Source organism: Chenopodium album, chromosome 14 (assembly GCF_948465745.1).
Source record: "Chenopodium album chromosome 14, dcCheAlbu1.1, whole genome shotgun sequence".
Classification (NCBI taxonomy): domain Eukaryota; kingdom Viridiplantae; phylum Streptophyta; class Magnoliopsida; order Caryophyllales; family Amaranthaceae; genus Chenopodium; species Chenopodium album.
In genome coordinates, this window is record NC_137847.1 from 37,609,436 (window position 1) to 37,622,470 (window position 13,035).

The window sequence follows — 13,035 nt, forward strand, 5'->3', positions numbered from 1 at the left end:
CTTGTCGCTTTGTACCATGCTAGCGCCTTCTTGGATCTTCGCTTCATTTGGTAAGATTTTGCGTTGTTGTTTTGTTAATTATGGTGATTCTAGATTATTTATAAGATAATTTCTTTTTCTTTTTTGTTTTAAGTTTTTGTAAGAAAAAAAATATATAAATATGGAAACTTTTTTCTTTTTTTGCACTAAAATTCATCCCAATTTATAACATATTCCATTTAAAATATTGGATTTGGGTTTACAAATTTCAAAAGAATAAAGTATCTTTAATTTATTCAGCTTGACCAATTGTCCACCGTAATAATTTAATCTTCAATTCTTCTTAGATCTAAGTTTGGGGTTAGCCAAATAAGGCGAGTTTAATTATCGTCGATTTCATAAGGGCGAAGAATATGATTTTGTTAATAAACTTGATATGTGATTTGTTTGATCCATCTGAATAAAATTCTAGAAATTCGATCTAATTTTTTATTTACAAATATATCGAATTGGATATTCAAAAAATTTTAAATTGGATTTGGATTGGCTTTTAAATTTAAAGGATGTTTGAAATATCCAATCTCTTAAAATATATTCATGGTTATAAATATATAAAATAAAACCCCACTTATTAATATATATCCAAAAAATGAGATATTTGGTCAATTTTTTAATGTTCAGATATTCCCTTAGTCCTAGAATAATTAACATAGTCAAATTTGACACACATACCAATGCACTAGTTTGACCTCAAATATATATAATTAAATAATAGTAAAGAATAAAAAAAAAGTTAATATAATGAAACTTTATATTGATACTTATTTAACAATATATTTTATGATAAAATTTGACTTTAATACATTACTAAAAAATTATGGTCAAGTGAAAAAAAAGTCAAATATATGTCACTTATTTTGCAATTGAAGGGATATCATATTATACAAGAATAACCCCCACGAATGTCAATTCAAATAGAATCAAAATCATCAAGTTTTTTTTTTTTTAGATATCCAAAACAATCTTGACAACCAAGTCTAAAGTTTAAGAGACACTATTGAGAATTTATCAGTTAATAAAAAGGAAAATGTAATAGTTAAAAAAAATCAGAGGGTGTAATCTAAAACCATAACTAGCCAAACCAATTTGTTGTTTATATAATTTTGGTAAGATTTTGAATTTGCGATAAAAATAGTATTACTAGGTTTCACATAAAATGAATTTGATAAATTCTCAATGGTGTCTCTTAAACTTTAGACTAGGTTGCCAAGAATGTTTTGAAATCTAAAATAAAAACATTAGTGAGGGATATAATTTCATATAATGTGATATTATCTCAAAAATGATGATGGTGAGTAGATTAGTGGCCATGATGATATTGCCAATTTAATTCAAGACTCTTTGAAAAAAGTTTTTGTCCCGAGTTCAGTGGCTAGTAGTCCGATTGAGGATGATATTGATCTGCCGTGAAATGGGTTTTCCACAATTGGCAGAATTAGAGGCGACGGCTTTGGTTAGGCCTTTTACTGGCCAAGAAATTCGGAAGGCGATGTTTTCTATTCATCATCTCAAATCTCTGGGGCCGGACGGAATCATAGCTGAATTCTTTCATGTTCATTGGGATTTAGTTGGAAACTCAGTAATAGCGGCAGTTCAGCATTTCTTTGACACTGGTTTCTTATTGAAGGAGTTTAACGCTTTTCTCTTAGTTATGTTGCCGAAAGTCGATTGCCCGGAGGTTGCAGCTGACTCATGTTATTTCTGGCACAAGAATTAGGGTTCCGATGGCTCCTCTAAAGATTGACATGTCAAAGGCCTATGATCGGGTTAGTTGGATTTTTATTCTTAAAATTTTAAAAGCTTATGGTTTTCCTGACCAGTGGATACAGTGGGTGGAGCAGTGCATTACTATTGTCTCTTATAAGTCTTTAGTGAATGGAAGGGTTACGGAGTCTTTTAAGCCTGAGTGCGGTCTTCGTCAGGGGGATCCTCTATCGCCTTACCTCTTCCTTTTTTGTATTGATATTCTTTCTAGGATGCTTATGCTTGCGGAAGACATTAACTTGATCAAAGGGATAAAGGTTACGAGGCGATCACCCTCCATCTCCTCTTTGTTCTTTGCAGATGATGCGATGATTTTCTTTAAGGCCACGTCTTCCTCCTGTGGGCACTTAGCTGATCTGCTAAGGCGGTTTGAAAAGGTTTCGGGACAACAACTTAATCTTCAAAAATATTTCCTACGTTTCAGTCCGTCAACGATAATGCAGGAGCGACAATGTTTTAAAGACATCTTGAGAATGGAACAGAAGGAAAATTTGGGGACTCATTTGGGGGCTCCTATTGATTTCACTAGTAGAAGGGCGGCTAACTTTTGTTTTCTGGTGGATAAGGTTGCCAACAGAATATTGCAATGGAGTTTGGTAAGGCTTTCACAGTCGGCCAAACTCATTTTGATCAACTCTGTCCTCATTAGTATCTCTTCCCATGTGATGAAATGTTTTAAGTTACCTGCCTCTACGGCAAATGCTATTGATCCCATCATCGCAAGGTTCTTTTGGGCCTCGTCTGGGGAAAAGGGAATGCATTGGATAAAGAAGGATATTCTTCACCTTCCAAAGGAGATGGGTGGCTTGGGGATTAGATCGATGAGTATGCTAAATGATGCGATGTTGTTCAAGCAAGTTCAAAGAATGCACTACAACCCTCAATTGTTGGCCTCTAGGGTGCTTTATCAAAAAGAGGTGAGTCCTCTCTCTACAGGTCGGAAGGGTTTAAAGTTAGGCTCCTCTCCTTCTTGGGGGAGGAGAGGGTTATTCTTAGTGACCAATAGTCTGGTTGAGGGTTTTGCTTGGAAAGTTGGCTCTGGGGATAGGATCAAGTCTACTAACATGAAATAGGTAAATGGAAAGGTGCCTATCATGGCTTCCAACCAACCCTTAAGTGGTGTGGGTGCGGCCTTGTGAGTGAGTTTTTGCTCAATGGTCCTAGAAGATGGGATATCTCCCTAGTAAGAACAAGGTTTGAATGGGAAAGTGCTAGCAAAATCTTAAGCATGGAGCTGTCAAGTGACCAGAATGAAGACTTTTTATACTGGCCTTTTCATAAGTCAGGGAGATACACGACTAAGACGGGGTATGCTTTTCTCTAGGGTTTGAAAGAAAAAGAGTCTTATCAAATCGTGCATAAGGAGGTGTGGAAGATTCTATGGAGGTTAAATATCCCCCCCAAGTGGAGCCTCTTCCTTTGGAAGCTGCTTTTGAATGGTTTGGCAGTCAAAGCCAACCTCCACCATAGGGGTATTCCAGTATAATCAGGGTGCGATTTCTGCGGGGTGGAAGAAGAGGACTTCTAACACTTATTTGAGAGTGTGCGGTGGCACAGTATGCGTGGAATAATTGTTCCCTTATTTTCAACTTAAATCTTGCTGAATCTACTCCTTTGCGACAATGGATTCAGAGGTATATCCTACTCTTTTATAGCGAGGATGGCATTCATAATGGTAGGATCACTAAATTGATAGTGATCCTGTGGTGCTTATGGATAACTAGGAATGGCCGGGTCTTCAGAGGGGAAGTTGGTGATGGAGTGGTGTGGCTTCATCATATGGGTAAGGCTACGAAGGAGCTTAAAAAAATTCCGTGATAGACAGGGTAGGTACTCTCATGGGGCAGACGCTGAGGTTGTAGTTGCGGATAATCAACCTCCGAGGTTTCTTTACGCTTCTATGGGAATAGAGGACTATACTCTAATCCATATGCCGATTGCAATACAAGGGTAACAGTTCTTTTTGATGGTTCGTGGAAGAAAACCACTGGCAACGCAGGGTTAGGGTGGGCCTTTTCATTAAACGGAGATATTTTCCAGGAGGAGGGTGGACATTTTTGCAAAGCGGTCTCGGCTTTACATGCGGAGGCTCTTGCTTGCTTGATGGCTGTTAGATGGGCTATTTCGAAAGGCTTTCCTCAAGTCTTTTTGTTCTCTGATTGCTCTAATCTGGTTCAAACTCTTGATAATCAGCAAGCAATGTACATCAGTATTTTGTGGACAATCCGGGACATCCAGAGGTTGGCCTCTACTATTAAGACTTGTGTTGTTTGGAAGGTAAGTAGGGACCAGGTGGCTCAGGCCCACAATATAGCGAATGCCTGTAGAATTAGTCTTTATAGCTTTGTCACTTAGTTCTTGTGTTTTGCTGTTGTCAAATTATATAAAATAAAAATCAATCAATCAATCAATCAATCAATCAAAGCCTTAATCCCAAAAGTGGGGTCGGCTAACATGAACCAAATTTGATTATTCCGTGTAGTCATCAACATAAATCTTTCTCCTCCATCCCTTACGATCCAAAACTTCATCCTCACGTAAATCCATGCACTTCATATCCTTCCTCACTCCTTCCAACCAAGTCATCTTTGGTCTCCCTCTTCCTGTTTTAGTGACTTATTATAATCAAATTTTACTATAAGGTATGTTGTTAGATAAGTACTGATATAAAGTTTCATAATATCAACTCTTTTTTATTTTTTAGTTATATTTAATGAGATATATTTAAAGTCAAAGTAGTGCATTGGCATGTGTATCAAATTTGATTGTATTAATTATTCTACGACATGCGGAATATTAAAGAATAGTATGGTTAGTAAAAAGAAGTAAACCCTCTTCTCTTGGATTAATATTCAATAAGTTTTTATGTTTACTTAAAAAAAATAAATTAAATACCCCCCCCCCCCAAAAAAAAAAAAAAAAACTCTTAGGCCTAGTTCAATTCCCTTCACCTTATTCAAAATATATGTGGTATAATTAATTAAAGTTTAGTAAAAATTTAATTCAACAAAAGTTGTTTAAGTTTAGTAATAAAAACTTAATTTCAGCAGAAAAAAAAAATTTTGTTTAGTCAAAATAAGTTTTAATCAATAAAAATTAGTAATTTTAATGACAAATATAATAGCGACGCAAATTAGTAAATAAAAAGAAGTTTAATTTGTATATAATCTAAGTTTAGCAAATACAGTGTAATTTCGGTAAAACTAATTTAAGTTTTGCAAAAATAATTAAATATACTAAAAATAATTAAAGTTTAGGCCCCGTTCACTTCACCTTAGTTTTGCTGAACTGAAATAATTTTTACTGAACTAAAATAATTTTTGCTGAACTTAAATTATTTTTACTAAACTGAAATTAATTTTAATGAACTGAAATCATTTTTGCTGAACTGAAATTATTTTTACTGATTCTCTATTATAGATCTTCTTTACAATTACTAATTTTTACTGAATTGAAACTAATTTTACTGAAGTGAAATTAATTTTAGTGAACTGAAATTATTACTGAATATTATTTTCTTAAGGTGAAGTGAACAAGGCTTTAGTAAAATAAGTTAGTTTTCCAAAATTCAAGTAAAAAGAACAGGGCCTTAGTCATGGTAATTTAGAGAACAGAAATGTTTGACCTTACCACCACCAAACTAGATCGCATCCGCCCAAAACCTATTTCATAGTAATCCCACATCCCTACCTAAAAAACTAAGGAAAAATTGTCAAAAATAAAACGAACTTTCATGGATCTACCAAAAATAAAACAACTTTTCAATTATTCTAAAATAAAACGACCTTTGATATGAATCTGCTCAAAATAGAACAAAAAAACTGGTAACCTATTTAATAGGTTATACCGAATACATGTTGCATTGTGATTGGTTAAGTTTATTTTTGTTTTAATTTTAACATTTGGAAAATTTGTCAAAAATAAGCAAATCTTTGCTCGGTCTTTCCAAAATAAGCAAACCTTTTGATTAACCCAGAGAAAGTTGACCTTTATTGGGTATTTTCTTTAAATAGGTCAGATGACCTACAACCTACCAAATAGGTCACTTTTTTCCTAATTCTAATTAATTTTTTTCTTATTTTATATTTGATGATTAATTAAATTGTATTAAAAAAAAACCCACCGCATACCAACGCTCCACCCCATCCTCGCCAGCCACCGTACAAACCACATCCCCCGGGAGTATCTAAAAAATTAAGGGTTTTTTTATTTTTTATTTTTTATTTTATTTTTTATTTTTTTATTTATTTTTTATTTTTTATTTAATCAAAAGGTCAACTTACTCTGTGTTAATCAAAAGGTCAATTTACTCTAGGTTAATCAAATGGTTTGCTTATTTTGGGAAGATCGAGCAAAGGTTTGCTTATTATTGACAAATTTTCCTTAACATCAATACTATTATTTTAAAACAAGAAGTTGGAGGGACACTTGTCCTCCTCCTATTTTCCATGTTTTATAATAATTTTTTTTATTGCAAAAAAAAAAAAAAAAAAAAAAAAAAACCCACCCCTCTTCCATCCAGCCCATCCCTTAAACACGTCTATTCAAGAATACAAAAAAAATTCAAGGCGAAAAAATAATTAAAATAGAAATTAAATCAGAGGTGAACAAACACAAATGAAATTGGAAAATTTTTAGAGATTGAAAACATTTGTGAGGGTTTTCTTTATTTTTTTTTTTTTAAAAAAAAAAAAATCAAGAAAACATCTCTTATGACCAAATTTACATATTTACTAATCATGTTTGTTCTAAATCCATTTGTAGGATTATTATTAAATTTTTATTGTATCTTAAAAAAAAAAAAACATCATACTATTATTTTAAAACGGATGTTGGAAGGACACTTGTCCCTCATCCTGTTTTAAAATGATTTAAAGGAAATTTAAAGTGTCCACGTTTCCTTTTAAATTTTTGATTTTTTTTTATTTTTTTGTAAACTTTGATGTTCAGTTTATTCCCCAAACAACACTTCATTTACTTATTAGTTTTCGGTAAATTTATACTTGAAGGGTTGCATTTGTTTTTTATTTAATTTCTTTTCATGAAGGGTTGCATTAGTTTTTTATTTTATATTTTTTTAATCAAACTCCAATTTCGTTAACTATATATTCAAATCAAAATGCATTTTACTTTCTTCCCTAATTTAATTTCAGTTATGAATGTAATCACTCTTCCCTTCTTTCTACCCTAAATCATTTTTATTCATCCCCAATTTTTAATAACTAAAGCACAAATTTTTTACTATAATAATCAATACTTTCTTTTTTACAAACAAAGTTAGCAAAAAAGGTACAATGCAATTCATGATTTTGTATACATTTTTTAACTTATTTTTGCTTATTCATTCTAGGTTTATGTCAACTTGTGAAGTTTTTGGTTTGAATTGATATTATTTGTTGAAATATTTTCGCAACCATCAAGGTATGTGTTTTTTTTTTTTTTTTTTTGGAATAATTTATCAAAATTGTATTCATGTGTCAAATTCAATATTAATATTGTATGTGTGATTATTCTTCTTTTTTATGATTTTTTTTTAAGTTTTTAGTTTGCATCTTTCCGTTCCTTCTGACTCTAAGTATGTTTATAGTAAATCAATTTTTAATGCACTTTTTTTTTGGGCATTCTACCATTAACTTTCATTAAACAAAGTAGATTTCTTTTTTTCTTCGGTTTTTCCTCATTTTGCATCTTAGTCAAATGGTTTAGTCGCTAATTAAATTAAAATCCAAGATCTTCCAAAATGTTGATTTCCTATTTTACTTCTTGTAATTGGCATATCAAATGTTGAATTGATTGATATTTTGAAAACTACGAAGGGCAGTAGCATGGCTAGCTTTCAATTTTGTTCAAGAGTTTCAATCCAATTTTTTGCTAGGATAATTTTTCATACATATGTTTGTTATTAAATCCACCCCCCGCCCCTCTCTCCCCCCCCCCCCCCCCCCTATTTTCACTTCTTAAGGCATACATAATCCTTACATTAAAAAAAATTATAGATAAAAGTAATCCGTGTATCGCACGGGATGAATACTAGTTTTCATTTTAAAAAAAAAATAAAAAAAATTTACCCCCTTCCCGTACTACCACCCACCCCATCCCTGTTCCCGTTCTGCTACCTCCTCCCCTTTCTCGTTTTTGCCCCAGCACCACTTCATCCCGTAAACTCTAAGAAAGCAGCCACCAATCACCTTTATTCCATCGCCGCTACAACCACACGAACATCCTACAGTAGCTTGTAACCCTCTTTTCATCAATCCAACAATTCGCTGCCCCTTCCAGCAATTTGCCATCAATAATAGCAAATTGTGCCACCTAACAAACACAATCTCAGTAATCTCACCCCACCGCCTACCCCATCGGAAACCCACCCTAGCTACCCCACCCCAAAACCGAATCCCGCTGATTAAACTCCCTCTGATTTTTTACTCAAAAGAAAAAAACTCCCTTTGATTTAATTCACCTTCAATGCTTTAATGGAAGTAGAGGAAAGGGAAGAGAAAGGGCTGTGGGGATGCATCCGGCTTGCAGGAAGAAGGGTTGGGATGGGTTTGGCCGGTGAGGAAGGGAGGTATTGTTGGTGGCCGGTTGGGTGGCGCTTACGGAGAAGGGGGTTGGTTTTACGGTTTTTTTTTACAGAAATTAAAATCAATTTTTATTAAAAAAAAATATATATAATGTAAAATTTAAATAAAAAAAAACTACTACTTATAATGAGACACGTGTCAGAAAAAACTTGTCAAATCGGTCATCAACAGATCACGTTCAATTTTGAGCAAAACCACGTCAAAGGTCGTTTTATTTTGAAATAATCGAAAGGTGGTTTTGTTTTTGGAAGACCTATAAAAGGTCGTTTTATTTTTGACAATTTTTCCAAAAACTAATTAACCACCATCCCTCCTAATAATTTTATCCAAAATGGGTTTGTTTCATTTTATAAACGACATTTCTTCTTTAATGTCACATTACACAAAACTAGAATTGCAACAATCATTTAGATTTTTATACTTCCTTTGTTCCAAATTAGATAACACATTTTGACTTTGGATCTTTGATTAACAGTTGTAATTTTGTAGATGAGAGAGTGAAGGAGTGCTCAATTGGTTAAACTTCTCCTCCATGAGATCGTTTCATCATTCACCTTTATGGCTCTCTAGACACCCCACACACACACACACACACACACACACAAAATGCAACAACTACAACTACAACATTTGTGATTTATAGTTTTAAAAAAAAAAAAAAAAAGTTATGTGGGATCTTGTTAGCTAGATTCGTTTCAATGTGTACTTAATTAAAATTCAGTTTTGAGTATTTTCACAATAGTATAATTAAAAATGATTTTAATTAAATTTTTGCATTGTCAAACGTGATAAAAAAAACATGTCACCTTATTTAATTAGAACGAAGGAAGTATAATTTTGGCTAACAAACGTAAATATTATTAATGAGTATTTCTCGATTTCATCTTATGAAAAATATTGTCTCAATTTATGTCTTATTGTACATAGTTTAAAATTTAAATAATCTATTGGGCCAAGTACAAATTTAATTACACCAAGAGATAAATTTATATTTCTTTATTCATAGTTTTTATATGTGGCTTGAATTGGAAAAACTTAACTATCCTTTACTCTTTATATTCTCTCTATTCCAATGAATTCTTTTATATTGCTACAATGTGCAATAATGAAGACTTTGTAATTGAGAGATTTAAATTTTAAAAAGGGGAATGTTATTTAGAGACATGAGTATTTTGAAGTACTTTCTCTATTCCTAAATTTTCAACTCGCTAATAAAAATGATTAATGAAGCCCTAGCCTTAATTAAGGTGCATACAAGAAGATTAGGGGAATGATTTTGGTACAGTAAAAATTGATTTTGGCACACCTTTAAGTGAGAAAAGCATAGAAAACCGTGCTCTCATAATGAATATCCAAAATCAATTATTTGGTGTACCCAAATTATTTTCCTAAGACTACAAAGGAAATATTAAGAATTATAAATCGTTATTAATTTAACGATGATTGATGCATAAATTTATAACAAATTTCAAAGTTATACCTATTCAAAAATGTATTTAATGATTATGCAACCCTTAGGGTTTTTTAATAAATAATTGATATTTTTGTTCAATTATAAATTGATATTATTCTTTAATTTTTAATAAAATAATTATTAATTATTAACAAATTTTCATTATTAATTAATCATTGATAAAAATTGCTCTGTTATACTATTCCGACACTTGCTTTGCCTGTTGAAAACTTCTCTGCTATGCTCTGAAGCTCAAAAGAACATAACCTAACTACGCTAAGTAAAGTTAGTGTAATGCGAGAAAAAAAAAACTCCGTAAAAAAATATGTATATATATTTCAATTAAAGGAAGTGATGCACTTATTTATATATGACCGAATAATTTATATGTGATTTATTTTATTCTCCTTTTTTTAATGATATTTTCTTCCCCTTTTTTCAAAGATATTTTCTTCTCCTTTATATTTTCATTAAAACCTTATCTTTTTGGAAGGTTATCATTGATTTTTGTAGCTCTATTGTCATTGTTATTTAAGGACTTTCATTAAATGAAATACGAAAGGCTGAGAGAAAACATAGAAGGATATTGTCCCTCGACTAGGGTTCCTCGTTGACTTGGTGCCTCGTCCCTGTTTGGGGTGGTTCTATTTTGGTTTCTTGGTTGTTTGCTGGTGTTGATTGCTAACTTGCCCCTTGCCCTAATGGAATCTGAACTATTGAAAGATTGGAGAAATTCAAATTAACAGAAGATGAGGAGGTGATTATAGGAGGTGATTTGGAGGACTCAATTGATGATGAATCGGACACACAAATTTCCTTGACTCTGGTGGGGAAATTGTTAACAATTAAGACGTTCAATTTTGAAGCTTTCAAACGAACCTTAATTTCGATTTGGCGAGCGAAGGACAAAGTTGCGATTCGGATGGTAGAATCGAATTTATTCGTTTTCCAATTTTTTAATGAAGCTGCGAAAAATCGTGTTATTGAGGGAAGCCCCTGGTTCTTTGACAATAAACTTGTGGTGTTGAAGGAGATTCCTTGCAACGAGCAGCCTTCAGAGGTGGTGTTCACCCGATCTCCGTTCTGGGTTCACCTGGAAGATGTCCCATTCAATAGAAGGAAAGCTTATGTGGCGAGTGAAGTGGGAGACAGCCTAGGTGGTTTTCTTGAATATGATACATCAGACCCTCTTGGTTGGGAGAAGACAATGAGGATCAAGGTTCTCCTTGACATTGGAAAACCTCTGAGACGTGGCCTTCGTATAGCAACTGGACCATCTTCTTCGAAGTGGATTGGTATAAAATACGAAAGACTAGCTGATTAATGCTATTATTGTGGACGACTTGATCATACTGAAAAGGATTGTCAATCCTTGAATGAAGATGCGGGCACTGAGGAAGAGGTTGTATACCAATATGGTCCCTTTCTTTGTGGATCGCCACAAAAAAGAGTCCGCACCTCTGAGGCAGAGCGTATTAAAGAAGCAATCCTGCTAAAAAATCTAAAAGAGAAGAAGTTTACTCGTCGTCCTAGCTATGATGATCCAGGCACAATAAAATTAGGACCCCCTAGCGTGGCAAAAAATTTATTGTTCGAGACTCCTGAGAAATTGGGTAAGGGGGTTCATTAGATGTTGGATGAGCAGCAGAATAGTGACCTTGAAGTGTCGAAGGATGGCCTGAGTTACAAGATTGTAGGTTCAAGAAAAAAGAGCAACTCCCCTGTGTTGTATGAGTGCCCAGAAAATCAAATAGCAATCCCGCCTTTGCCTCAAACTTCCCTGACAAAGGCAGAGGTCCAACATCCAGTTGCTATGGAGTCTGACGAGGCACATTGTGTTGAAAAATCGAAAAAATGGAAGAGAATAGCTCGTGAAGGGGGACTAGACCCTCCTAGTAGGACTCAATCAATTTCGTGTTCAAGGAAGAGGTAACATGAGGCAGTTGATGATCCAGGTGAAAAGTTGCATGACCAAGAGAAGAAAGCAAAACTGAATGTGAGCATGCCTTTCGAATCGAAGTCTTTTCAAGTAGCGGGAGTTGGAGCTAGCCAACCCCGCGAACAGCAATGAGCTCTTTATGCTGGAACTGCAGGGACTTTGGCAACCCCAAGGCAGTTCGTGCACTGCGAAAGTGGTGCGTTCCTCTTGCCCCGAATATTGTTTTTCTTTCTGAAACAAAAATTAGTAATTTTGTTGCAGAAAATAAAAAATCGAGACTTGGTTTCGATTGTGCTTTTGGCGTTAGTAGTATAGGCTTGTCAGGAGGTTTATGTATTTTTTGGAACAGTGAAAAAATAAATTTTACGCTTGTTTTGTATTCCCAAAACCACATTTGTGGTGATGTGTGCTTTGTTGATTTTGGAAACTGGAGGTTTATAGGACTTTATGGTTGGCCTGAAACTTCTAATAAGAATAAAACTTGGACTCTGATTCGTGATTTGTATGTCAACTATCATCACCCTTTGCTTATTGGAGGAGATTTTAATGAAATCTTGAGCTCTGCTGAGATAGAAGGAGGTGCTGACACCTATAGGAGAGAAATCCCAGAATTTCGTGACACTCTTGAAGCCTATGACTTGCGTGATTTGGGATCCATTAGCCCCTGGTATACTTGGGAGAAGGAGTATGAGACAGTTAGGGTGATTAGAGAGCGGTTGGATCGATTTTGTGGAAATGGTACGTGGTGTTCTTTGTTCCCTAATGCTTCGGTGGAGCATTTAGTTAGATTTAAATATGATCATCTACCAATCTTTATTAGGCTCAAACAACCGAAGAAGAAGAGAAGGAGGGGAAAAAAGTCTTTTAAGTTCGAAACTGGTTGGCTCCTTGAAAATTCTTGTGAAGAGACAGTGCGAAACTCGTGGGAGGAGTCTTCAGGATTACAAATAGGGACAAGGATGGAGTTGCTGATGGGTTCTTTGCGGAAATGGAGCAGCAAAAAATTTGATAACCTGGGCACTCAGATCATGGAGACTGAACAGCAACTCAGGGAAGCCCAAGGGGGAATACCTCTCCGGAGAATATGAAATTATGCTTGTCGTTGTCCAAGAAGCTGGAGGATCTTTTTTACAAGGAGGAAGCCTACTGGTACCTTCGATCCAGGGTCTCTGAGATTAAAGATGGAGACCGCAATACGAAGTATTTCCATCACAAGGCCGACCAGAGACGGAAGAAGAATGAAATTACAGGCTTGT